Source organism: Eumetopias jubatus, unplaced genomic scaffold (assembly GCF_037043125.1).
Source record: "Eumetopias jubatus isolate StellerSeaLion01/CBP00866 unplaced genomic scaffold, mEumJub1_p1.0 scaffold_8, whole genome shotgun sequence".
NCBI lineage: Eukaryota > Metazoa > Chordata > Mammalia > Carnivora > Otariidae > Eumetopias > Eumetopias jubatus.
Window position 1 is genome coordinate 1690265 of NW_028274814.1, and position 27286 is coordinate 1717550.

Below are 27286 nucleotides of genomic sequence, written 5' to 3' on the forward strand. Positions count from 1 at the left end.
CGCGCAGGCCGCCTCCCCCCTCCCCGCGCTTCCCGGACGGCGCCCAGGTCCCCTGCGGCGGCGGCGGCCTCCGCAAGAGGTTCCGGTTCAAGCGGGGAAGCCGCGTGTCCGTGCGGGGCGGAACGGCGGGCGCGCGTGGGCACGACTCTGGGGCCCCGCGCTGCGAAGCCGGGTGCTGCCCGCGAGGATGCTCGGGCGCCCTCCCCCGCCGTCGGCGCCCGCCCCCCGCCGCAGCCCCCGCCCCGCCCCGTCGCAGCCCCCGCCCCGCCCCGCCCCGTCGCCGCCTCTTCCCTCTGCCCTGGAAGCAGATCGGCCGGCGAAGAGGGAGGTCCAGTGCCGGCGCGGCCCCGCGCAGAGTGTGGGGTCGAGGCCGGGGACTGCGCCTCACGCAGGCAGGCGTAGGAGCCACAGACCACGCGGTTGGAAGCTCGGCGTCTCGAGGCCCTTTCTCTCCCGCTGTCCGCGTCCTCCCGCTCCCCCGGGCCTAACGCTGGGACGAGAGGTGTGTGTGGCGGACCTACCCCGCCCTGGGGCCGGCGCGGTCCCCCGGGGACCGCGGAGAGGGCGGAGGGGGCGGGAGCGCAGCCGAGTAGCCTGAGGGAGGGCTGGGGGCACACGGTGGAGAAAGGGTGGGGATGCGGCCGCCTCCCTGGGGTGCGCGGAGGCTGTGTTTCTCCCACACCGCGGGGAGAGGGGATTCTTTTATTTTGAAAGTATTTAAAAGGAAGCTGGGCCTTGATTTGGGACTTCTCGCTTCTGTTTTGAGTTTTTCCAGGACTTGATGGTGACCTTTAAGCCGTGAGATAAATCTGGGGGACCCCTGGGCTACATTAATGTGGAATTAGCTGCAGTGTTTTTTGAGTTTCTAGGAAATTAATGTGAAGTAGAGACAGATAACTAAACATCAGCAATCCTTTACTTTTCAGTGCTGTGGGGTTTTGTCTTGCTGAGAACAGCCTGATCTAAAGCATGTTTGCTAAGATAAAGGTATGTGAAAGTGCCTGGCTCACGAGAGATGTTCAGTAAATCGTGGGTTCCATTCCCTCCCGGCACCCCAGAAAGACCTTGCCTAACGTGGCAGAAATAACCTTCCCACTCTTTTTCCAAATAGTCAGTGAAGGAGTCGTGAGAAGACTCAGGGAAAAAATGGCTTTGAACACAAAAAATATGGTGCAACCCTATTAATTTTATATCTGAGGAAACTGAAGTCGAGAAAGATGAAGTGCCTTGATTTGCCCGAGGTTCCAGTACTAGTTAGTGACAGATGCAAATACTAAAAGGGAAGAAAAGAAGTAAGGAAACTTAACACTTACATAGCATCAGCAACATGTGGACATCTTGCTGAGGCTTTATAAATAGCTTTATTTCGTTTAATTCTTGATACCTATCCTTTTTTACAACCTGTGCTGTCTGTCTTGCACTCATAAACATGAGTACATTTATTAGTCAATAATCAAAAAAGCCTCATGCTCTGAACTGGATTAATGCCATTTGTTGCAGTAAGTGGCACATGTCCTTGGAAAACAAATGGCAGCAAAGTGCTGATGTTGACAAGATGAGAAAGGAAATGTAAAAGGGAAGTTCCAAAGAATTGCAGCCCTGAAAAGGTGGGTAAATAGCAACAAGACAAAATAATCCTCATTTATTAAAGCAGTTCTGACTTTCTTGCTTCCCAGGAAGTTTGAATGGGACATAACTGCAAATCAGTGAATGTGTATATTCACGTTTTCGGGGCTACAGTGTGTGGGTAAGATGGATGAAAATTGGGACAGGGGTTATCATCTTGTCTGTTCTGATTGCAGTTTTGTAGTTGGGATACTATAAGCATCCAAATACTGAACCATAGGTGTATGGCATATCCACTTAGGTATATTAAATAATTTTCATTGTAGAATTAAATATTTATATCAGTGATATGCTTTGAAGGGTTTAAGAGGAGAGGCAGAACAGCTGTCTGCAAGCTTTGTGTGCTGGCGGGTCATCGGGCAGTGTTAACTGAAAAGAACGTCTGGAGGTGAGGGAAGACAAGACTGGGGTTCAGGGTAGCCACAGCCTCTTGCCAAAGGATGGACAGCCATTGGTCTGCAGGAGCTTTTCTGTCCCACACCTTCCTCATCCCCTCTTAGACATTCCTGCCATGTGACTTTTGGTCCACAGGGCCAGGACTAGTGCTAAAGCCTCCTCAGTGACTTTCCTGAGTGCCACGCCCCCCTGCCAGTCTTCACGCCCCACCACCAACACACACACACACACATGCGTGCGCACGCGCACGCACATGCACGCACTTCAAACTCTTCAGGCAAAGACACCCGCTCCTTGAAACGCAGTGACACTTTAGGAGAGGTTGCAGAAGCAAAGTGATGCCAAGATGAAAATGAAATGTGTTATTTATTAAACACTTGCTGGAAGCCATGCCCTGTACTAAGTATTTTTTACATCTAAGCCTATGCTGTTTCCCACATTTTACAAATAAAGACACTTTAATTCTGATGATTAAACCTAAGATCACTACTGAGAAAAGGCCTAAGTGGAGATATTAACCTTGGTTCTGACTGCTAAGTCCATGAGGTCCGCTCCCAGCTGTATCACCCAAACACCTCCAGATATCACTGAACAAGAAGGGAACAAAGAAGCAGATTAGAATAATGAGAGAAGAAATCTGCAAAAGTTTTGAGTGGGAAAGAGTCTAGTGTTTCTTCTCTCCTTTTTTCTATTCTCTTTTTGAAGGAAGCTGGCAGTGACTGCTTAGGACTAGTTCTGGACTTCAAGAAGAGAGGGGATCCTTATTTCTTTGGGCCCCACCCTTCTGACCAGAGTAAGTAGACAGGCAAGAGGGTTGAAGAGAAGCATATGCAGAAATGTGCATTTAGCCACAATGTCTTTGACATTGCATCACTTGGGAATCTAAATGCAAGGACACTTCATAAATAGAGTAAATCTAGCCCAGGATTGGGGCCAGAGGGAGAGAGAGAAGGTGAGCACTGCAGCCCAAGGCCCCCGTCCTCAAATCCTTCAGCCTTTTGAGAGAACATCAACCTGGATATACTCATAACCCACCCTACTCTTTACGTAGAAAGAATCATTTGGGTATTTTTTTTCCTTCACCTTTCTCTGTAATTACTGTTTAAGATTTTGGTCATTGTGGAACGCCTGGGTGGCTCAGTCGGTTAAGCATCTGCCTTCAGCTCAGGTCATGATCCCAGGGTCCTGGAATCAAGTCCTGCATCGGGCTCCCTGCTGAGCAGGGAGCCTGCTTCTCCCTCTGCCACTCCACCTGCTTGTGTTCTCTCTCTGGCATATAAATAAATAAAAAAAAATCTTTAAAAAATTTTTTGGTCATTGTGAAGAGGTGAATATGGAAACTTAGGTGAACAACCTAAGTCATTGCTCTTCAAATTTTTTTTAGCAGTAGTAGCTTTTTTTTAACAACATTTTTCAGTGGACCCACAATATTTAACACATATGATCGATATTAGTATTAACCTTTAAGATCTACTTATAAAAAACAAACTATTGAGTATAAGCTACCTTAATTGAATCAGGTAGATCATAATTATAGTCTTACTTCAGTCACATTTATATCCATGAAATATGAATCACCCCCTAGAGTACAGAAAACACTGAGCCAAGTTAATGCAGGGCCTGGACTTTTGGTCAAAAGAAGGAAAATGGATAGAGTCTGGGGGAGAAAAACCTTCCCAGAGTATATCTGCCCTTTTCTTATCACTGGTAACCAGTTTCCTGTGTTAGTCAACATTTGTAAGCAGTAATGGAAAAACCAAGACCCTTTGTTGTACCACCAACACTCTTCCTGTCACCATTTTATTTTCCAATGACCTCCCCTCCAGATAAGGCCTCCATCTAGTACTTGAAGCTAGGCAGTCCAAAATGTGACCAGCTATTGGGGAAGTATTTACTTTGATAGCCACTTGACCTTGACCAATGTAAGTGACTCATTTATTGAGAAAACATTTCTTAAAAGTGTGCTGAGCCAGGCACCTTAGGGATACAAGAATGGATAAGATTTAGTTCTCACCCCTGAGAAGCTCATCATCTGGTAAGGTAAACAGTCAAAAGATCAGGTGTAGAATATGTCCAGCAATGTGAATGATTGTAGTCACTTAGTGGTATAATCTGAAGACCACCAAGACTGCTACCTATAATTAAAAACCTTTCTTGCCTATGGATACATCTAAAATTCCAGGGAGATTTACTCCTATGAAGTAAACAATTATATCCAGAGATTGTCTGAATGAAAATTCCCACAAGCAATTAAAGATGATGGCTAGTGGATTTAAACACTGATGCCAAGTCCCTTGAACTAGAGTAACTGCCAGAAACAATGTGTTGAGAAGGATTCTGAGGTCATATTCCAGCCCAACAGGGAAATTGAATGCCGCCATAAGGAAAGAGGAAGTGGAGAAGGTGGCACTGGTGTCATTATTTCCTATCCATGAGTAAAACTTTTGTTTATGGAACAAATACTGAAGCCAGGGATAGCCATAGTCTCTGGGTTCTGGGCGAAGGTCCACGTAGAAGCTGATTTATCTACCATGCGACTGAGAATTCACCACCCGTCCCCAGGCTAACCAGCCTTAAGAAGTCTAATCTCTCTCTTGCCCTTTCCAAACTTATCTGCTTTATCCCTCTATGCTCACCAACAATAGAAATGGTAGAGGTATGTGCAGTCTCTGAGAACTAGGATGTGCTTTTGATAAGGCAAATCCCAGCATCTCACAGGGTCAGACGGAGAGGCTGTTACTTCTCTACCCGGTGTCAGTCCTCCCATCTTCCTTTTAATGGAGCCCTCCATTTTGTGGGGACCAGCAGTACGCCTGCCTCGGAGGTGACAGCTGGCCATGTGACTTAAGTTTAGCCAATGATATGTGAGTGGAGTCTTACAGGAAAGCCCTCTGAAGGTGTTTCCTCTTCTCTGCTTCTTGGAATGTGGACATGATGGCTGGAATTCTAGTGTGCACTTTGGAATACCAGCTGACCTTGAAGTTGAAAGCCATCTACAGCCATGTCCTTGTATGCTTGTTTTACATGAAAGAAATAAACTACGTTGTATAAGCCACTGTTATTTTGAATTACCAAGTAATATGCAGCCAAATCCGATCCTGATTTGGCAAGGATTTTATGTTATCCTTTGGTAGAGTCTTATGTCTCTGTGTCAGCAGCTTTCACTGATTGGCCCTGAGATAATGGGGTCTCTGACCTAGTACTGTGCAGTCATCTTATATACTTGGCTCCCCATAGCAAAATCCAGGCTGGAATGGGAAAATGCAGTAGGCAGGTTCTGGAGTCAAGATTGGATTTTGTGGCAAAAAGAAGTGGTTTCTCCAAAAGACAGATTAGTCCCCATGGAAATTAAAAGAAGTAAATGCCTGGGGCGCCTGGGTGGCTCAGTCGTTGAGCGTCTGCCTTCGGCTCAGGTCATGATCCCAGGGTCCTGGGATCGAGCCCCGCATCGGGCTCCCTGCTCGGCGGGAAGCCTGCTTCTCCCTCTCCCACTCCCCCTGCTTGTGTTCCCTCTCTCGCTGTGTCTCTCTCTGTCAAATAAATAAATAAAATCTTTAAAAAAAAAAAAGAAAAGTAAATGCCTGGTGAATTATTTTAATATAGCACTCCTTCAATATTCCCAGAACTGGAACCAAAGGTTCCTGTGAGCAGGAAACTCTATGAACACACCGTGGTATTTATGCTGAATATCTACCTGACCCAGGACATTGATTCTTTCCTGTCAAAAAGGTGTTTTGTTTTGTTTTGTTTTGTTTTGTTTTGTTTTCTGGACCTCTCTTCATGACTCCTCCATTGACTATTTGGAAAAAGGGTAGAAAGTTGGTTTCTGCCACCTTGCATTCTTCTGAACACAGGCAAAAAGTCTTTCCAGTCTAAAATGGTTGGCATTGGCGGCATTGGTGGGGGATTTATTGAATGTCTCCCGTGAGCCAGGCACTTTCACTTACCTTTATGTTAGTTAACTGACCTCAGTTCAGACCCTGTTCCCAACATGACAAAACCCAGCAGCATTTTATTTTATTTTATTTTATTTTATTTATTTGAGAGAGAATGAGAGAGAGAGAGCACGAGAGGGAAGAGGGTCAGAGGGAGAAGCAGACTCCCTGCCGAGCAGGGAGCCCAATGTGGGACTCGATCCCGGGACTCCAGGATCATGACCCGAGCCGAAGGCAGTCGCTTAACCAACTGAGCCACCCAGGCGCCCCCCAGCAGCATTTTAAAAGTGAAATAAGGATAGTTGATGAATTGCGTTAATTTATTGCCTCTACCTCGCATTTTTAACCTCCAAGGTACTCCAAACACTCTACAGCTATAATTCAACATTCAAATAGCTCTGGGGTCCCCAGGAGCAGCCACGTAGATCCTACTGAAGCAGGCAATCCTGTCACTCCCCTGCTTAAGATTTGTCAATAGCCTCTCACTGCCTGTAGGATAAAATTTCCACTCTGCCTGACATTCAAGCCCACCTTTTCTCCAGCTGATCAGAACTGCTCAGAATGCACCATACGGCCTGCCATGCCATTCCCGTCTCGCTTTACTTGTGTGACCCCATCCCCTAAACACCCTTCCTCCTCCACTGCCCAGGTCCACGTTTTTTATCCTCAGCCTTCAAGGCCCAGCACAAGCACTGTTTTTTCTTAGTCCCTCTGCTGGAAATCATAAACTCACAGATTTTATCAAAACCACTCATCTCTTCCTACTTGTTTTTATGAATTAATTTGTTTTATTTTGCCTACTAAACTCTAACTCCGAAAGGGCACCCCTGTTTGCTTCCCTGATTGTTCTTTGTGGCCCTTTGCCACAGTGCCTGGCATGTAGGATGAGCTCAGGGACTATTTGTCACCTGAGTAAGAGTTGTGGCAAGTACCTAAACATGCTCCCTCCCTTTTTAATCCTGGTCGTGTCTGTCCATTCTTTATTCTCAGCCGGAGACGAACAGACTGAACAGGGGCAGGGGAAGGGGTTGGTGATGACTATACAAAGTCTTCACTGATAATTCCCTTTTATTATATGTTGAAATATTTGAGGAAATATGTCTTGCATTGTGAAGCTTTTGAGATTCATAGAGATCTGTAAGCAGTAAAATGTTTATTACCTTTTATATGCCTTCTTGTGAATTAATTAACCAGGAAAACAGCCCTTATGAAATGGAGTTGTGCTTTTCAGAGCCTTGCTCTGACTATTAGGCCCCTGGGTGGCTCAGTTGGTTAAGCGACTGCCTTCGGCTCGGGTCATGATCCTGGAGTCTCGGGATCGAGTCCCGCATCGGGCTTCCTGCTCAGCAGGGAGTCTGCTTCTCCCTCTGACCCTCCCCCCTCTCATGTGCTCTCTCTCATTCTCGCTCTCTCAAATAAATAAATAAATAAATAATAAAAATCTTTAAAAAAAGAAAGGAAGAAAGAAACATATTAGAAAGTATCATTCATTAACTTGTTTACTTCAAAAAGAGAAGTTGGAATCCCAGAGCTTAGGTTGCCATGCTTCATGTTTTTTTTTTAATCTGAAAGCACCCAATTCCAGAAGAAAAAAAGGTAATATGCAGTATGTGTGTGTATGTGCATGCATGCAATGCATATGTACCCAAAAGCCACATTCATTCAGGTGACAAATTTTGCCAGTTTGTCCAAGTCAGTGAAGGGGCAGATTGCCCCATGTCTGGAGATGTTTTTTATTGCCAGCACTGGGGAGGGAATGCTCCTATATCTAGTGGGTAGGAGCTGGAGATGCTGCTGAACATCCTACAGTACACAGGACAGGCTCCCACAGCAGGAACTGTACAGTCCAAAATGGCAGTAGTCAAGGCTGCAAAAGCCTGTCTAAATTGGCCAGTTATTCACTGCACAAATGTTACTGACTCTTTCCATTAGGAGGTACACATCCTTATACTTTTCATAGCATCTGAAAGAAAATAACAATTCATTATCTAGTTTAGCTTCCCACCAAAAACTGTTTAAAAGGAAAAAGTAATACTTGTTTTCAAAAGACAAAGATTGTTAATTTCAAAACACTTCTTAAGATTAACTTCTATAAGAAGGCTTTTAAACAGTCATCCTGGTTCCAGTTTTCCCACATCACTCTAGAAATGCATATATGTGAGCGAGCCTGGAAGTCTGCCCAGTTGCAAATAAGCAGGCCTGTAACAGATTTTTTTTTTCTTAAATTAAATGAGAAAAAAATCTAAGAGCTTAAAAGCTAAAAGAGCCTTTGAGAACATTGTTGATGTGCAAGGCACAGAAAACACTGAATTTATTCTAAAGTCAGAAGTAGTGACATTTCCTTCATATTAGCCCTCATTCAATATTTTGTTAATATTTTTCCCTTTATTGAAAGGGACAGGATTTCCTTTGACCATTCAATCATTTCCCATATTTTTTTCTTTTACAATAATGTGATCATACTATATATAAAATTTGATAGCCTCCATTTTTTTCCTACTGTCTGAAGTACTTTCCCAAGCCAGTGAACATTTTTTAAAAACTATCACAACTGGGGGTTCCTGGGTGGCACAGTTAAACATCCGACTCGGTTTTGGTTCAGGTCATGATCTCAAGTGTCCTGGGATCAAGGCCCGCATCAGCCTCCACATTCAGTGTGGAGTCTGCTTGAGATTCTCTCTCCCTCTGCCACTCCCCCCCCCACTCACGCACTCTCTCTCTCTAAAATAAATAAATAAATCTTTTAAAAAAATACAACTGCAAAATATATCCTGTAGAAGTGTCATAATTAACATTCCACAATTATTGGACATTTCATTTGTTTCTTTTCAGTATAATAAAAAAAACATTCTGAGGTGTACATTTTTACATATTGATCTTTTTTTTGCATCTGCTTATTTCCATAAAAGGAATTAGTCTCAATCATTTTGACCAGACAGGAACATCTTAAAATCTCTTGATAAGTGTTGCCATATAATATTTTAGAGAGTTCATACCATTTTGCACAAATAATTGTTTCATTACTGAAACAACAAGCTCAGAAAGGAACTTCTGGCCATTCTATGATCTGTAATTGGATGAGTTTCCATTGCCTCTAACAACATTTTAAACGCACCTATATCACAGAATTTATTAATATGTATTGTTTTTTACCCACATTTCTCCAAGTAAACTCTGAAGTGGAAAGCAGAACTTGTCTTATTTTTTGTAGCCCCAGTACTATGAACAGTAATGCCTAACAGACCTTCCACTTCTGAGAACAGCAACACCTGACAGGCATCAAGGCACTGTCGGGTAAATCCCAAGAAGCAGTAGTTTTCTCAATCTTAGTTTCCCTGTGATGGACCACAACAGTTTTGCACACCTAACAAAAGGAAGCTGCATACAGTTAAAGCTGTATTCTAAATCCAGCCCTGACAATTCTTCAGCATGTTGTTTTTCCAAGTTCTAAATTTGTTCAGTGTATCCTGTTATTTCTACTTTTCCTTCTGTCCAGCAGGTGAACTTACAGTTGATATAACCTGCAATGTTTCCTCATGATAATATCACCTTACCCCAAGACCTTCAAGAGCCTACAAAATGACTACGTGACTATTAGAAACCTCCTAGAAATTGCTTCCTCTTGCTTAGCTATTATCCTTCTGCATTTCCTGGGGACCTTACCTTGGCACTGTATATGATGCTAAGTTTTAATGAATGTCAAACAGTCACTGTATGGTAAATGCCAAGAAAAACAATGAGTGATACAAAGAAAGAAGTGAAAATCTGTACATTCTGCCTTTATCCCAGCTCCACATCTACCCATTTTATCATCAGCCCCAAGGATTGGGGTCTTCTGTTTGAAAATGAGATCAGTTCCATAACTTCTGAAGAACTCTTGCTATGATACTGGGCTGGAGAGAAGCTGTTCATAGCAGGCACCTCCCTCAGTAGTGTGCCCTGAAGATGCAGAGGCCCCCTTTGCTTGATGATAATGCCCTCACTGCCTAAGAGGAAGCTTGAAATTCCCAGCTGGCCTTCCTTGGTAATAAGGCCTTAAAATCTGATTTTGCCTTTGATAAGTGGTATTTGGAATAGTCACACATTAAAATGTTACTGTTCTCTAACAGCACAGTACCAGTTAGTATATCTGATTAGCCAGAAGGACCACTTCTAAAGGCACAAAAGGAGTGGTAGAACAAGGCTGTATCTTCATTCATAAAACTCTGAGAAGCTAAAGAAAAAACAAGATCCACTCTTAGGAGGGGCGCAGCCAGAAGCCACTGTGGAGAGGGCCTGGGGGTACTCAGAGGAAAACATGGGGATGGGGGCACACCTAAGTGACAGCGGATCATGTGAAAAACAATATAATCAGTGCAGAGAAGACTCGGACATAGGACCCCCACAACCTTAACCTGCTCCCAGAATGTATTGGTCACAACTTTCTTTGGACACTTCTGTATGTAAGTGCAAAACAGAAGAGGGGAACAAGATTGAGGTTCCCCATCTCCCATAATCTTAAGATGCACATGCTAATATTGTGAATGGAGTAGACAGGCTTTCCTTCTCAGGAAATAAAAAACACTTTCACTCTTGTTAACAGTTTTCTCCACTTACAAATCTGTAGAACTGATTAAAAAATATTTGAAAGGAATATTAACACTCATAGATATTAAGTTATTTGGGCAAAATATGCTAATTATTTCCATTTAATTTATAATAGTGAAAAACTGAATGCAACCTAAATGCCCTTGAAGCAATAACTAGTTAAATTCTGCTACATACAACGGAATCTGTGAATATAGATATTTCATGAAATATCATGAAAAATGATATTTCCCTATGAATATACATGCAAAGGGATGTGTTTAGAGATATTCACAAATAGACGGTGCTAACAATGATAACCATTAAAATCAAAACTTAGTTCATTTTGTTTTTCCTCTGTTATTTTTTTGTTTTTACTTTAAATCCGTATCTTTTCCAAAAGCCATAATGCATTTCCTCGCTGAATCCTTTTACCTCAAAATGCTTTTCTTCCCCTGCTAGTCTTTGTCTAAAACCATTGCCAGCTAAAATAAGCAATGATTGTGAAGTAGTATCCATGCGCATGAACAGAATGGCATCCACACTGGAGGACATCTCATCCATGGCTATAAGATCAGGAGACAAATATTAAGACAGGGCAACTGAAGTCTCCAGCTATGCATTTGTCTGTTTCCATTTGCACTTCTATCAGTTTTTCCTGTATATATTTTGAAGCTCTGTTTTGGGTGCATACTTCAGGATTTTTCTGTCTTTTTTATGAATTTCCAAATCTGCATTGTTCCTGTTTCTTTTCCTAACCTTCTTTTGGGTTGTTTTTTGGAAGTCCATTTTATTTCCACTATTAGTTTATAAGCTATTTCTCTTCATCCTAATTATTAATGGTTCCTCTAAGATTTACAATATTGTTGTTTCATTTATTCAGTCTACATTGAAATAATATTATACCATATCTTGTATAAGATATGTAAGCCTCTTGCAACATTATGCTTGCTTTTTTCCCCCTCTTCTCCTTTGAGCCCTCGTCATACATTTTATTTCCACATCTATTAATGAACATCACAACTAATTGTGCTTTTTTTGCTTTTTTCTTTGCTCAGTTATCATTTAAAGAAATTAGTAAAAAAAATATTTCATATTTATCTACATATTGACCAATTCTGGTGCTCTTTGTTCCTTTGTGTTAAGTCCAAGTTCTCCATTAGATAGTGATTTCCTTTTGCCTGAAGAACTTCCTTTAACATTTCTTACAGTACAAATCCATAGGTGACCAAGTCTCTCCATTTTATCTAAAAGTTTGCTTTTGTTTTGAAGAACATGTTTACTGAATATAGAATTCTAAATTGACTTTTTATTCTTTTAGCATTTTATAGTTATTTCATTTTTTTCTTACATATTTCTGATGAGAAGTTTGCTGTAATTTTTATCTACATTCCTCTGTGTATAATGTGTTTCCTTCTTTCCTTCCTTCCTTCCTTCTTTTTTCTTTCTTCCTTCTTTTCTTTCTTTCTTCTTCTTTCTTTCTTTCTTTCATTCTTTCTTTCTTTCTTTCTTTCTTTCTTTCTTTCCTTTCTTTCTTTCTTTCTTTCTTTCTTTCTTTCTTTCTTTCTTTCTTTCTTTCTTTCTTTCTTTCTTTCTCTTTCTGTGTTTCTTTCTCTGGCTGCTTTTAAGATGTTTCTCTTAATCACTTTTTTTCAGCAGTTTGACTATGATATACCTCAGTTTGTGATGTGAATATGTGTGTTTATTCTGCTTGGGATTCTTTGGGATTCCTGGTCTGTGGTTTACAGTGTTCATTAAATCTGAGACGTTTTTTAGCCATTACTTCTTCTGTTACCCACCTCCCCCTTTTTGGGTTTCACATATATGAAACCACTTGATATTATCCCACAGGACCCTGAAGCTTGGTTCACTTTTTTTAACCACCTTATTGAGATATAATTTACAAACCATAAAGTTCAGCTGTTTAAAGTGTACAGTCTAATGGTTTTTAATATATTTACAGACTTGTGCAACCATCACCATAATCTAATTTTAGAACCTTTACACATCCCCAAAGTAACCCTTGCATGCATTAGCCATCATTCACCATTCCTGCTTTCCCCCAACCCCTTCCAGGCCTAAGCAAACATTAATCTACTTTATGTGTCTATGGATTTGTCTATTGTAGACATGTCATATAAATCATCATGTAATATGTGGTCTGTTGCAACTGGCTTCTTTCATTTAGCATAATGTATTGAGGTTCATCAACGGTGTATAATTTATCAATACTTCGTTCCTTCTGGTCACCACATAATATTCCATTGTGTGGATATACCCTTGTTTATCTGTTCATTAATTGATAGACATTTGCGTTGTTTTCACTTTTTGATTATTCTGCTGTGAGAATTATATGTCCATACAAGTATGGACATATGTTCTTATTTCTCTTGGGGTAGATACCTAACAGTGGAATTGCTGGGTCATATAGTATCTCCATGTTTAACATTTCAAGGAATGGCAAAACTGTTTTCCAATATGGCTGCACCATTTTACAGTTCTCACTAGTTCTTCTCACCAGTTTCTCCACATTGTTCTCAAAATTTGTTATTCCCTGTTTTTCACTCTAGCCATACAGTGGGTATGAAGTGGCATCTTACTGTGATTTTGATTTGCATGATGTTCAGTATCTTTTCATGTGCTTATTTGTGTATCTATTTTTGAGAGACGTCGATTCATATCCTTTGCCTACTTTTAAAACTGAGTTATTTATCTTTATGTTATTGAGTTATAAGAGTTCTTTACATATTCTGGAAACAAGTCATTTATGAGATATATCATTTGCAAGTATTTTCTCCCATTCTATGAGTTGTCTTTTTATTTCATGGTTCCTCCCACGTGGAGAGTTTCTGTGTTCTCCCATATGGTGAACTCTTGTCTTATGGTAGATTCCTTCCGCGTGGTGAGGTCCTATTTCATGGTGGGGTCCTCGTTCATGAGAAGGTCCTGTTTTGTGTGGGGTCCTCCCACTTTGTCAGGTCTTCCCATATGGTGGGTCCTACCTCATGGCAGGTTCCCTGCAGTGGTGTAGACCTCTTACATAGTTGAGTTTTCCCACATGGTGAGGTCCTCCTACATAGTGAGGTCCTACCTTATGGTTAGGTCCAGTCTGCCTCCCAAGTCTACATCCTTACCTCACCTATGCCTTCCAGAGAAACTCTAGTCTCAGTCATAGTCTTCTCTTCTACCACCTACCCAAACCATCTTAATTTTCTCCCCTTCACACCCTAGTGCAGACCCTTCTTGCAGAGAGGATCGTTTCTTCACCCTTGTCCTCTGAACCGCTCCTGTTCCCACTTGATGGCCCTCCCATGAGCCCAGGCCTGTCTGTGATATCCATCTCTGGTTCTCTGCATGACTATCATTATTTCGGAGAGCTTGGAACGGAGCCCTTTGACTTGAGTATCAGCCTTGAGAACTTCTGGTACCCTCTAGTTAAAACATTTGTTCTATTATGGGGCACCCGGGTGGCTCAGTCATTGAGTGTCTGTCTGCCTTCGGCTCAGGTCATGATCCCCGGCTCCTGGGACCGAGCCCCGCATCGGACTCCCTGCTCCGCGGGAAGCCTGCTTCTCCCTCTCCCGCTCCCCCCACTTGTGCTCCCTCTCTCGCTGTGTCTCTCTGTCAAATAAATAAATAAAATCTTAAAAAATATATTTTTTCCATTAAATTCTACCTTTCTCTCTCCTCCCCTTTCCTTCATAACAAGCTCTGACTGAATCCAAAATATAGTTTGATTTCCCCAGTTTTCCTGCATAATGCTCACACTAGTTCTAACTCTTACTGGCATCCTTGGCACTCAACCCTAGAACTATATTGTTCAATATTGTAGCCACTAGCCACATGTGGCTATTAGTACTTGCAGTGTGATCAGTCCAACTGAGATATGCTACAGTTATAAAATACACACTGAATTTCAAAGAGTTAGGAACAAAAAATTGTAAAATATTTGACAAATACTTTTTTATCTTAATTACCTGTTGAAATGATAATATTTGGGGTATCTTGGATTAAATAAAATATAAAAATTAATGTCACCTGTTTCTTTTTACTTTTTTAAAATGTGGCTACCAGAAAATTTTAAATTATGTGATATATACTTTTATTTTTTTTATTTTTTTAAAGATTTTATTTTATTTTTTATTTATTTTATTTATTTATTTTTAAAGATTTTATTTTTTTATTTGATAGAGAGAGACACAGCGAGAGAAGGAACACAAGCTGCAGGGGTGGGAGAGGGAGAAGCAGGCTTCCCGCGGGGCAGGGAGCCCGATGCAGGGCTCGATCCCAGGATCCTGGGATCATGACCTGAGCCAAAGGCAGACACTCAATGACTGAGCCACCCAGGCGCCCCTACTCTATTTCCATTGGACAGAACTGCCCTAGAACTGACCTTGTACCCCATAAGCTATGCATTTATCCATGGCCTGAAACTTTAATGCAGCCAGATTCCCTAAAGACTTACCTGCCCCCTGGATTCCTTTCAGTGCTGTGTTCCGGGACTAGACCACCCAGCCCACAGCCCCAGAATTCAAACCCAACAGTCCCAAGGCTAGTTTGTCATATCTTTGAACACAGTGCCTTAGACTCCTCAGGATGATCTTTTACCATAACTTGGAGTTTTTCCAGCCACTACCCTTTCCTACTCTGCTTCCTTTTCTCTTCATTTGGTTATCTCAGCAAGCCCCACCTTAAGCCCACTCATAATCTCCTCCAGTCAGTTCACTTTCACGGAACCCCTCGTCCTCCTCACTTCCTGCATAAATGCCGCCTGTGTTACCAGGCCCAGGGCACCTCCTGCATGAAACTTTCCTCACTGCTCCAGTGCTTCATTGCCCTTCCCTCCAACCCAAATTCCTATAGTTATATTCATCTTCTGCTTCATACTTAGCAACTGGGCACTGTTCGGTAGTATTCCCAGTTTCATATATGTAAAGATGTCTACTTAACTGGTTTGTCAGCTCCTGAATGGAGGGATCATTTCTTATATTTTTTTCCACCACGCTCCCTCTACACTGCCCTCCAACCTAACAGAGTGGGATAGGCGAGGCAGGCAGGTAAATATTTGGCAAACACCTACTTCAATAACTGACTAGCCAAAACATTCAATAAATTCAAAAACAGCACTGCCCAATCTCTCTAGTTAAATGGGAATTTCCTGGGTTGTCATTATTATTCCAGCACTTGCATTACTACATTGCTGCTGTTGAGTGACCCATATATCAACAGATGCCTGAAGAAAACTAAAAACAAAAGCAAATCCATGCTTTCTGTTATTACCAAAGGGAAATATACAGTCAGAACTGCAAGAAAATTACATTGTGGTTCAGCTTCTTCCACATTTTATTTTACAGTGTAATAGATAAAGCATCTGTCCAACGCTTCGAAAATAAGAGAATCATTGGGGCGCCTGCGTGGCTCAGTTGGTTAAGTGACTGCCTTCAGCTTAGGTCATGATCCCGGAGTCCCGGCATCAAGTCCCACATCGGGCTCCCTGCTCAGCAGGGAGTCGGCTTCTCCCTCTGACCCTCTTCCCTCTTGTACTGTCTATCTCTCATTCTCTCTCTCTCAAATAAATAAATAAAATCTTTAAAAAAAAATAAGAGAATCATTTACTTTTCTATACGAGCCTCTTAAATTCCATGTAAAAAAAAATAAGGTTAGATCTAGTGAAACTGATCTTTTCTCTCTTCGGTAGATATAGTAGCATATATATCTTCTTCATTACTAGATATAGGACTAAGTTCAAATCTGCTACCCAGTTTTCAATTGATGAAGCCAACAATTGCACATAGGCAGTTGTTATGGAGGAGGTGAAGACACAAATCAGCCCATAGTGGGAGAATACAAAAAAGATAATACTGCAATACACCAGATATTAATTTGTTACTGTTAACAGATTTTGAGACACTAGAGTGCCTTGGCAAATTTGACCTGTGGTATCAAATACTGTTAGCAGCCAGAATCATGGTTGGTGGAAGCTCATCATATAGACATTAAATTCTATTCAAACATCAAGAAGCTATTTCCCTAAAATCTAGGAGTCACCCCATAATCTGTTATAAAAAGAATTAGGTAACTGGCATGGTTTATCTCCAGATAAACTTTGTAACTTTGTAATGTAAAACACCCGCTAACCAATACCTCAGTCATTGCCTATCAGAATGCTTTAGCAGCACATCCTACTACTCAATTGTGATTGTAATACACTATCTTGGTATGTTCTGCTTTCATTCCTTATTGCTATAGTTATTGCCTTAAAAACAAACAAGAAACTAAAACAGTTTCACAACCATCTAAGAGAGGCTTAGAAACCAAGAACTTTTTTTGGCAAGATGTCCACAGAACAACTTAATTCAGTAAATATAAAGAGTCAAAACTATTCCCACTCAAAAATATGTTTAGAAAACATTACACCAGTGTTAGCAATAGCACTGAGGAAATAAGGAGCCTTTTACATTACTCCAGGAAATATAAATTAGTTCAAACTTTCCAAATGACAATTTTGCAATCAATACTCATCAAAAGACTTGGAATATTATAAACCAGTTAATCTCCAATTTCCATTTCTGTGAATTCATCCAAAAGGAGTAATCATTGATACCTTTAAAGATAAAGTTGTGTGGGATATACATGGCAGTGGTAAACATGGGGCTAAGTTCTACCATCAAGGAGATGGGTGAAAAAGAACACAAGAGAAAGGTTCACCTAAGTATCTTCTTTGGAGCGTGTGCACAGGGGAAACACACACTGTGTCTCTCACTTCCCAGCCCTGCCCACTGGCCAGCTCTGCTACTCTGCTGCCAAAATATCTCCATGTGTTCAACAATAGCCTATTGTCAAATAAATTATGATCCATCCGGCGGAATAGAATGCACCATTAAAAAGCGAGTCAGAGGGGCACCTGAGTGGCTCAGTCGGTGTTAAGCATCTACCTTCAGCTCAGGTCACAATCTTGGGGTCCTGGAGGCTTCCTGCTCAGTGGGGAGTCTGCATCTCCCTCTCCCTCCCCCTCTGCCCCAACCCCCTGCTTGTGCGCACTCTCTCTCAAATAAATAAATAAAATCTTTTTAGAAAATCATATCAGAAAAGACTATTTAGTAAAATATGTATGCTATTACATATTTTAAAATAATATTACTAAGCCCTGTGATTTTATCCCTTTTAACAGAAGGGGAAAATGGGACCATTTACACCAAAATGTTCAAAGAGGCAGGTCATTTTTATTTTCTTTTTCTGTTTATCTCTCTTTTCTACATTTTCTACCATGACTGTTTAACAGTCAGAAAAAAGTTATTCAAAATTATTCCAGCCCCACACACAAAAAAATTGTTTTACTTTAATCTTGGCAATTTAAGCAAAGCAAGTTGTGTGGTGTCTTTCTCTGCTCTGAACTGTTTGAGTGGTGTGTAGATTGGGCCTTGGGTGTGCCTGGCAGCATCCATACTAAGGTGAACCATCCGGAGGCACTTGCCCCTCAAACAGTTAAGTGCAGGCTTGAGAGTTTGTTGACGGTAAAAACAAGGCTTTTGTAGGCCAGAAGGGACCTCAGGGAAGTGGCAGTTGTGTGGGCAAAGACACCAGAAAGGAATCTGTAAGCATTGCTAGCTAACAAGAGGCGCAATTCTACCTGTATACATCATACTTCAGTGACTTGGAATAATAGAAAGAAATCCTTAATGATCAAAGGATTTGCTACATTGTAAAGGATTGGAAAAAAAGATGGTGTACCATGTGGAATCTCTATTTTCTAGAGGTGAAACTGGAAAGACAGTTATCATAAACATGCATTTGGCATTTTCTCGTTTTTGTCACACTTTCACATACACCAGCCAGAAGAACCTGTGCAGCCATTTAAGGAAAGTATGAAAGATGTTTTTATCTGTGCTCTGTGGATTAGGAAATTGAGGCACCGGGAAGATAGAGGAGCTTGCCCTAGGGCACAGTACACAAGTTGGAGGTAAAGAGAAAGTGAAGGCCGAAGTTCTTGATTCCCAATCCAAGGCATGAAACCTACTAAAGAAAAAGGAAGTGCTGTCGCGGAGTAATGATAAGTGTGATTCTCCCATTTCCTCCATTTTGCATTCTAAGTTGTGTTCTCCAAGGCAGGGGCGGGGGCACACACTCCAGGGTAAGATGATTTACTGGCAGGTAATATTAGAGCATCGATGGATGCTCATTTTGTAGCAAGGAAGGAAGGTAGCGGGGGGAGGAGGGAGGGGAGAATTAGGCATTACAGATATTCAATATATAGACTGATGCTGGTACACTCACATAGTCCTACATCTGTAGGATGTAGTGCTCTGAAGGGGGTGTGGGGCCCAGGAGCATGAGTTTGTATAAATGGGAGTTTCTAAGGACCTAGTTAATATGGATTATGCTACATAGCTTTGCTAAACAAACCCTCAGCCAAGTACAAGGTAAAAACAATGACAATATAATCAATTCTAACAGGAAGTCACCCCAAAATAATTCTAAATTATCAAGAACATTTAAATTATAAAATTATATCAACTATTTTTAATCGTGAACTCACCCTATTGAATGATGTACCTTGAGATATTAGCTAATTGTAGTATACATATATATAATTCAAAATTAAATATGCATATATTGAAACTGAATGCTCAAAAACATTGTACTACTAGACATAAATAATCAAAAAACAGCTTGGAGGGGCAGCTGGGCTCAGTTGTTAAAACTTCGGCTCAGGTCAGGATCCCAGGGTCCTGGGATCGAGCACTGCATTGGGCTCCCTGCTCAGCGGGAAGCCTGCTTCTCCCTCTCCCACTCCCCCTGCTTGTGTTCCCTCTCTCGTTGTGTCTCTCTCTGTCAGATAAATGAATAAATAAAATCTTAAAAAAAAAACAACAGCTTGGAGGCACAGCGATAAAGCTTATGAAAAATCTCCACTTTGTGGTGCCTGGGTGGCTCAGATGGTTAAGCGGCTACCTGCGGCTCAGGTCGTGATCTCAGGGTCCTGGGATCCAGTCCCACATCGGGCTCCCTGCTGAACCGGGAGGCTGACAGGACTGCTGCCACTTAATTCTACAATGAAACCAAGACAACCTTCCTTTGGCCCTGCGTCCCCTCCCCCTTCCAGGGTAGCCCTAGCCTAACCCTCTCCTCCCATCAGTCTGTAGATTCTCCAGCATCTCTGCTCACTCCCCTCTCTTCCTCCCCCACCTGCTTCTTTCTGTGTGGCCTCCAGCCTCATGTCTACTGAGCCCATGGGCTTACTTCCTCACATGGCCCAAATGATCACCTTCTGACCTGTCTAATGTGGGTGCAGTTATTTCTTCTGTTTTCCTGATTTTCCTGTAACTATCACTCTTTTTCCCTTGGCAGTCTCTTTTCCTTATTTTGGCACCTAACCCTATGCATTATCACTGCCTTGGAGGGATATCCTTTTTCCTCCACATGGCTGATTCTCAGATTTTTGTCTCCAGCCTTGACCTCTCATGCACACTCGTCTCCATTTGTCCAACTGTTCACAGGATTCCTACGGGCTGCCTCAAGCTCAATGTATGTAAAACAAAACGAATCCTCCTCCACGTATCTTCCTGATTTTCATTGCGTTGTCAGAAGCATCACTATTTTCAGGACTGCTAGAGCAAGAAATTCTGGAACACTCTGCTCCTCTCTCTCTCATTTATCATCCTCATCCAAGCTGGCACAGAGACCTGGCAATTTGCCTTTAAGGAGACCCATGGATTTGATGTTTCCTCTTTGTTCTGTTTGGTACACCCGGCTCTGGGCCCACATCAACTCACCCCTGCATCTCCCCTACGTCCGTTTGCCTGGCTGCCTTCTCAAGCCCTTCTAATCTGCCACTAGCCCATGAGGCTGGACTGGCTAAACTCTGTAATAGCTTGTTTCATGATGTCACTCTCTCCAGGGCTCAGCTTGTTTCATGATGTCACTCTCTCCAGGGCTCAGGGGCCAGTGGGTTTCCCAGTGGCACCGGGTCAAGTCCAAGCACCTTTGCTTGCCCGTGATATCTTTCTAAGGAGACTGCTCCTAGGAATCCCATTTTATCTCTGACTCCCCGTAGATGTTCTCTTCCCCCTGGAGTGTCAGCCTCTTCGGTTTCCTGCCCTCTGCACCTTTGCACCTTACGTGCCCCTCTTTCGCGTGCGCTGCCATCAGATGACCTGTCCAGTCCCAGCTCTGCCACTTATTACCACTGTCACCTTAGAGAAACTAACAGAACTCAGAAAGTAACTCTGAACTTCGGTGGCTTCATATGTGAAATGGACTTAGTACCACCTAATTCCAGGAGGTTGAAAGGGTGAAGGGTTATTTAGCCCAGGACCCAGCACGGGGATCAGAATTGTACCTCTTCCCTGGGGTAGAAAACGTGATTAGCAAAGTGAATGTCAGCTGGTGAACACTCAGTTGGGTGACTGCTTAATAGGAGGAGTAAACACTTAATGTATGTTGGCCTAAACAAGCTTCAGCCTCTATTAACATTACCTGACGATGAACCCTGAAAATTTTCATTCTTTTAACTCCCGGGACACTTAAACCTACCATGTAAAACTTTCTGACAGACTCTCTTCTGAACTGTTTCATGTCTGTTGTCCCACCTCCCTAACTAGTTTCCTAGTTCCTTGAGGGCAAGGATGGTGATATTATTACACCTGGCATTCATCGAGAGTGAACTGGCACTTGACATTGATAAACTCACTTAGCCCTCATGACAACCCAGTGACAGCTTGCTGGGGTCATCCCTGTGTTAGGAATCCGGGAACAGAAGGCAGGAAATCAAGGATGCTAGTGAGCAGCAGAGTGGCGACTCTGCAGTGTGGCCCAGGGACCAGGAACGCTCCCGGCTACCGCTCCCCAGGGCGTGGGAGCCCACCAACGGCGGTAGGTACGCGAGCACTCAGGATTTGGTACAAGTTCTCTCGTAGCAGACATGTTGCTTTAAAACTACCGGAAAGAAGAGGCGCCCGGCTGGCTCAGTCTGTAGCGCTACACCTCTTGATCTCGGGGTTGTGAGTTCGAGTCCCACACTGGGCTTAGATGTTACTTAAAAAAAAAAAAAAAACTATTTGAGAGGAATAAAAACCACGAACCTATGTGAGCGAGCAGTACCGCCACCTTTCTGGCCCCCGAAGACTAACCTGTCCTATAAAGAACATCCTAAAAGGAATCAGAATTCACACAAAAAGCAAGATTACTACTGTTGGGTGCTTTGCTACCTGAAGCTTGTCTTATCATGTGGGAAATTGCTGTGGTATAAAGGTTTGTGCCCCCTTCCAAATTACTATGTTAAACCCTAATGCCCAAAGTGATGATATTAGGAAGCAGGGCCAGGAGGTGAGACCTCTAGAACTGCGTTAGTGCCCTTATAAGAGGCCCAGGAGAGGTCCCCGGACCCTTCCACCAGGTGAGGATACAACAAGAAACCTCACCCCACCATGCTGGCACCCTGATCTTGGACTTAGCCTCCAGCACTGTGAGAAATAAATTTCGGTTGTTTATAAGCAACTCAGCCGTATCGTATTTTATTACAACAGCGGAAACAGACTAAGAAATGAAGGAAGAAAGAAAGAGAGAGAAGAAAAGGGAGAAAGGAAATGCGAGCATATGGCACCGGTAGTGGGAATAGCGAACAGAAAAAAAAGGACACCAGAGAGGCCAGATCTTCCCAAATAGCCTCCACCAGTATGAGTGTCTCATTCTGATGACCAACAACCTTCATTTATGTGTGGCTGGCTTTGCACTTGCCCTTGCTTGGTTCCCCCAAGCAAGGGGGAGAGTTCTACTCTGGGGTGCTGGAATGGATGGACCGAAAGCTGGGGAAGAGGCTGCTGGGAACCCAGAAGAGAGGCTAGCAGCATTAATGCCCCACCAGGGAGACCTGTCCCCCGCCAGAACTGTCCTGGGAGAATGCAACATCTCGCACAATGCTCGGTGCCGATATTCACACTGTACCTGATGACAAATTCAAGATGGCACGTAAAGCAAGAATTTAAAGTGCAAACTAACACGAGATGTTTTACAACACTAGAAACTCACTTTGAAAAACGGGAGTGGATTTCACGCACCTTGTATCAACCAGTTTTTTGGTAGAAATGAAACGGTGTAAATGATCCCAAGCATACCTGTGGACTTTAATAAGGGGCCAGATTGGCACCATCGTCCTGAGGGTCTTTACTTCTAAGGATCATGTGTCAAGAGCTGGATCCCTGGGAATTTCACTGTCATCAGTGTGAAGGCCACCAAGCAAATATTTTTTGCATATGGACATTTCCTGGAAGCATCCACATAGCCCAATTATCAATACTCAAATATAGGAAGATAGTAGGACTGTTGTTTACTTCTTGCAGGAGCAGAAAATAAGGAGGATTACGAAAAATGAAGCATGGCAGCAAACCATGGGCAGCCTAAACCTCACCTAATCTCTGCCTCGTCTAACTGGCAAACAGTAGCTCGGTTACATTTATATGACACCTGATGCTGCTGCAACATTGGTTGGTTACAGCGAACTCACTCTTAGCTCCTGTCACTGGAATAAACAACAAATGTGCAGATTTTTCAAAACCAAATTGTTTTGCATCTGATATGTATTTCATGTTCCTACTCCCTGCAAGCCTCTCCTGAAACTGATCTGATAACATCCACTACACTTTAAGGAGGGTTGCTTCACATTTCAAAGGGTAACAGCATCGATTTTTATAATATACTTCTTAGCGGAAGGGAATTACAGCATAACCTGCAGGAACATTTTTTCTCTTGTACAATAAAATGAAAGCTTTATAAACATAAAATACCAATTTGCGTTAAAAGCTGCATGTTTACTTTTGGTATTTTCAGTTACATAAAGGGTAAATTTATTCAGGCAAAAGGACAATTGGCCATAACCTTTCCCTGACAACTCTGGCTACAGTTTTCTCCAAGCAACATAAGGTTTCATATTTTTCCAGAAGAAACAAAAGGGAATGCCTCATGAATTGTTCCTTAGATTTTTAGTTCAGTACCACGCAACACTTCTGTAGTAGGCTCCAAAATACTACATATAGTTGTAATATCACCAATAATGAGCCACTACCCTTAGATCAAATTACACTTGAATTATCTTCCATCCACCTCCTTTCTTTGGCTCCCCTTCCTCTGATCTGAGCATCTGATCTTCCTAGCCTCTAATCTCACTATCCCCCCCTAACAGCCCAGTGGTTTTGCAACCCCAGGAGACATCTGGTAATGTCTGGAAACATTTTTGGTTGTTGCCCCTATGGGGTGCTACTGGTACCTAATGGGTAGAAGCCAGGGATTTTGCTAAACATTCCACAATGCACAGGACAGGCCCTAGCAACAAAAAAATTATCTGGCGTCAAATGCAGGTTGAGAAACCCTGCAATAACCTAACCAAAACATTAAAACAAAATAAAAAACCTTCTTAAGAATCTGCAATGGATCCTTATTTATTAGCTTATAGATATCAACCTCCTGAGCTTTACTTTCAACAACTCCTAACATACAACTTTTAACCATAACTAAATAATTATCTGATGAACTATCATGTGCAAGAACTGCAAAGATACCAGAAGATTGAGAGGTTGGAGCCCTCTAGAAGCTCGAGCTCTGATGCAGGAGACAGATCACTGACAGCATGTTCAGTAGGTAACAGGAATGGTCTGTCTCCTGCTCCAGATTAACTCTCATCCCAGGCAGACCGTGATGAGTGCCATGTAGAGAGCAACGGAAGCTTGCCTCCCACTATTCCCCACAAAAATCCTGCTCTTGGCTCTCTTTTGCAAAGATAAGATACCATGGATCGGGGCACAACACTTGGATTTCTCAGTGAGGGGTGACTGTGCATGAAGCTTTCTCCACTCCTTCCTAGCCCTGCTCGAGGATTTGTAAGCAGCCATCAAGAGTTAAAGGTGGGTGCGCGGCAGCATAGAACAGCGCAAACCAACAAACACTTGGGAATTGAGATCAGTATATTTAAACCTATATCGCTAAGGCCTCAATTGATCAAAATCCCCAGGAAAACAACCTATATGTAAATCCAACATGCATTTGTTATATGGGAGAGGACTATGGTACACTATAAACTCATGGTTTTCTTTTCTCTTTCTCTCGTGTCTCTTTAATTCCTGATAAATTATTTTGGTTATACTGAATAATATACAATACCTATAAGAAGCATTGATATTTGAACTTCTCAAAATGCAATTTTCTACTCAGACTTGATTATCCGTCAGTGCGCATGGTCACTCTGTTCTTACTGCTAACTGAGGAATTAATATTGTTGTCAATGGCTGTGATCTAGATTGAATTTGTCAACCATAGACTGTTCATCCCGAGATGCCCTTGGGTGCCTGCAAATTGTTTGTCTCAGATTGACAGCTTTGTTCTTGATTTTAAAATATTAACAAGTCAAAGTATTAACCTGTTTTGATAGAAAGATAGCAATGAAAACTTGCTTCTGGACAAAAGAAGAGAAGACGTTATATGTCAAGCTCACATATCTCGGGTGTTCGAGAAAGGAGAAGAGACGTTCAATGCATAAAAGCTCTGTGCAGCCAAGGATATCTGCAAAATGATGATTACAATCTGCCATAGACTACATGGAAGAGAAGGTACTTCACTTTATCTTCATTCTCCCGGGTGGGACATAAATGATTCCACTGTCAGATATTTCCAAGGAAGTCTTTATATCCTCTCTCAGACACCTTTTTCTAGTGTTGATGTAAACATATTTACATTTCAATCTATATTCATAGCTGGGCTTCCATCATGTCTAAGAATAGTGGCCATAAATGTGTTAAATGGGATATTATACCTGTGTTCAGGCAGCAATATTTCTGAAAGCTAATATAGTGTTTTAATCAAGACCTTAGCTCTGAGGCCAGATTGTCTGAGTTTGAATCCACTTACTCGCCATGTGACCTTTCTAAGCCATCCTTCTTCCAATTGTCCTAACACCAATCTGTCAATCTATTCCTACCTCAATACCTATAAAGGAGGATAAAAGTGGGACCTGTCTCATGGGGCTGTGGTGGGCCCTAAGTCAGTTATAGAATGGGCTAGCACATAGTAAGCATTCAATAAATGGTAGCAATTGTTACTTCATCATGTGTGCATGGGCGATATCCTTTCATTATGACCTCATATTTCAAAATGAAAAACTTTCCTGATTTTATCTGTTACATATACTAATTGTAAAAAATAGTAATGACATAAACAGACATGAATGAAGAAGAAAGTAAAAGTCCCTTCTGACCCCTCCCCTTAAAAATAACCACTGTGAAGAGCTTGGGGTTGATCTTTTCAGACATTTTTTTGCATCAGCTCATTCATACACACACACACACACACACACACACACACACACACACACGCGCGCGCGCGCGCGCACGCGCATTTACATATTCACACCAATGTACATGAGCTAATATTTTTCTTTCAGGTTTCTGGCTTTGGTTTCTTCTCCTCTAAAATTATGAATATCTTCTCCTCAATGATTTGATTTTTATGTTTAACTCTAATCCTTGAGGAGAAGATATTCAATTATTAAATAATTAAATAATTAAATAATTCCTTCCTTCCCTCAATGATTTGAAATGCTAATTTTAACATATTCTAAATTCTTATATATAAAAGAGTCTATTTCTAGACTCTGTTCTCTTCTATTAATCTATCAATCTATTCCTCAATACCACACTTTTAATTGTACTGATTCTTTAACATATTTTGGTATTTGTATAGTTATAGTAATCTCTAGTTCTTCTTAGCAAAATGGTAGTTATTTTTAATTTCACAGATACTCGAATTCACTGAGGTAGGAAAAACAGGGAGTCACTACGAGTCAACTACTCAGAATTATATAAACTGACTTTTATCAATAAGAATAGGATCTTATTGTTGCCAGCAGTGACCGAGAAACAATTTTTTAAAAATATAAGCCCCCAAATAGGTATTTGATGCTCCCCACTGCTATATAAAACACCATTGCTTTATCAATAATTTGAAACTTGGGCAAATGAAGTCTATTTAATCTTACTGGAGAGTAAGGATAGGAAAAGAGAAGATAAACTTGCATTATAAGAGGATAAATTTAGGGCTCCTAGGTGGCTCAGTTGGTTGGGCCACTGCCTTCAGCTTGGGTCATGATCTCAGAGTCCCAGGATAGAGCCCCATGTTGGCCTCCCTGCTCAGTGGGGAGTCTGCTTCTCCCTCTCCCTCTGCTCCTACTCCCACTCATGCTCACTCTTTCTCTCTCAAATAAATAAGTAGAAATCTTTAAAAAAAAAGAGGATAAATTTAGGCTAGACACATATTAGAATTTCCCGTTATGAAGAGAACATACATGAATCATGTTCTTTTTACTGTAAATTATTTTTTTTAATTTTTTTATTGTTATGTTAATCACCGATATTACATAATTTGTTTTGGTGTAGTGTTCCATGATTCATTGTTTGTTCATAACACCCAGTGCTCCATGCAGAATGTGCCCTGTTTAATACCCATCACCAGGCTACCCCATCCCCCTACCCTCCTCCCCTCTAGAAACCTCAGTTTGTTTTTCAGAGTCCATCATCTCTCCTGGTTCGTCTCCCCCTCTGACTTACTCCCCTTCATTCTTCCTCTCCTGCTGTCTTCTTCTTTTTCTTTTTTTTTTTCTCAAAATATGTTGCGTTATTTGTTTCAGAAGTACAGATCTGTGATTCAACAGTCTTACACAATTCACAGCGCTCACCGTAGCACATATCTTCCCCAATGTCTATCACCCAGCCACCCCATCC

The 27286-nt window shown here is 41.9% G+C and overlaps 1 long non-coding RNA gene across 2 annotated transcripts; it reads left to right on the forward strand.

Annotated features, from left to right (window-relative positions):
* The first annotated feature begins 309 nt into the window (after positions 1 to 309).
* On the forward strand, positions 310 to 25482 carry LOC114222426 (uncharacterized). 2 transcript variants are annotated; one of them, XR_015768790.1, is made up of 3 exons: positions 310 to 502; positions 927 to 987; positions 24943 to 25482. It is a non-coding gene; the product is annotated as an uncharacterized LOC114222426 (long non-coding RNA). The 2 variants fall into 2 exon arrangements; XR_015768791.1 differs by lacking the exon at positions 24943 to 25482 and adding an exon at positions 15878 to 16103.
* The last annotated feature ends 1804 nt before the right edge of the window (positions 25483 to 27286 follow it).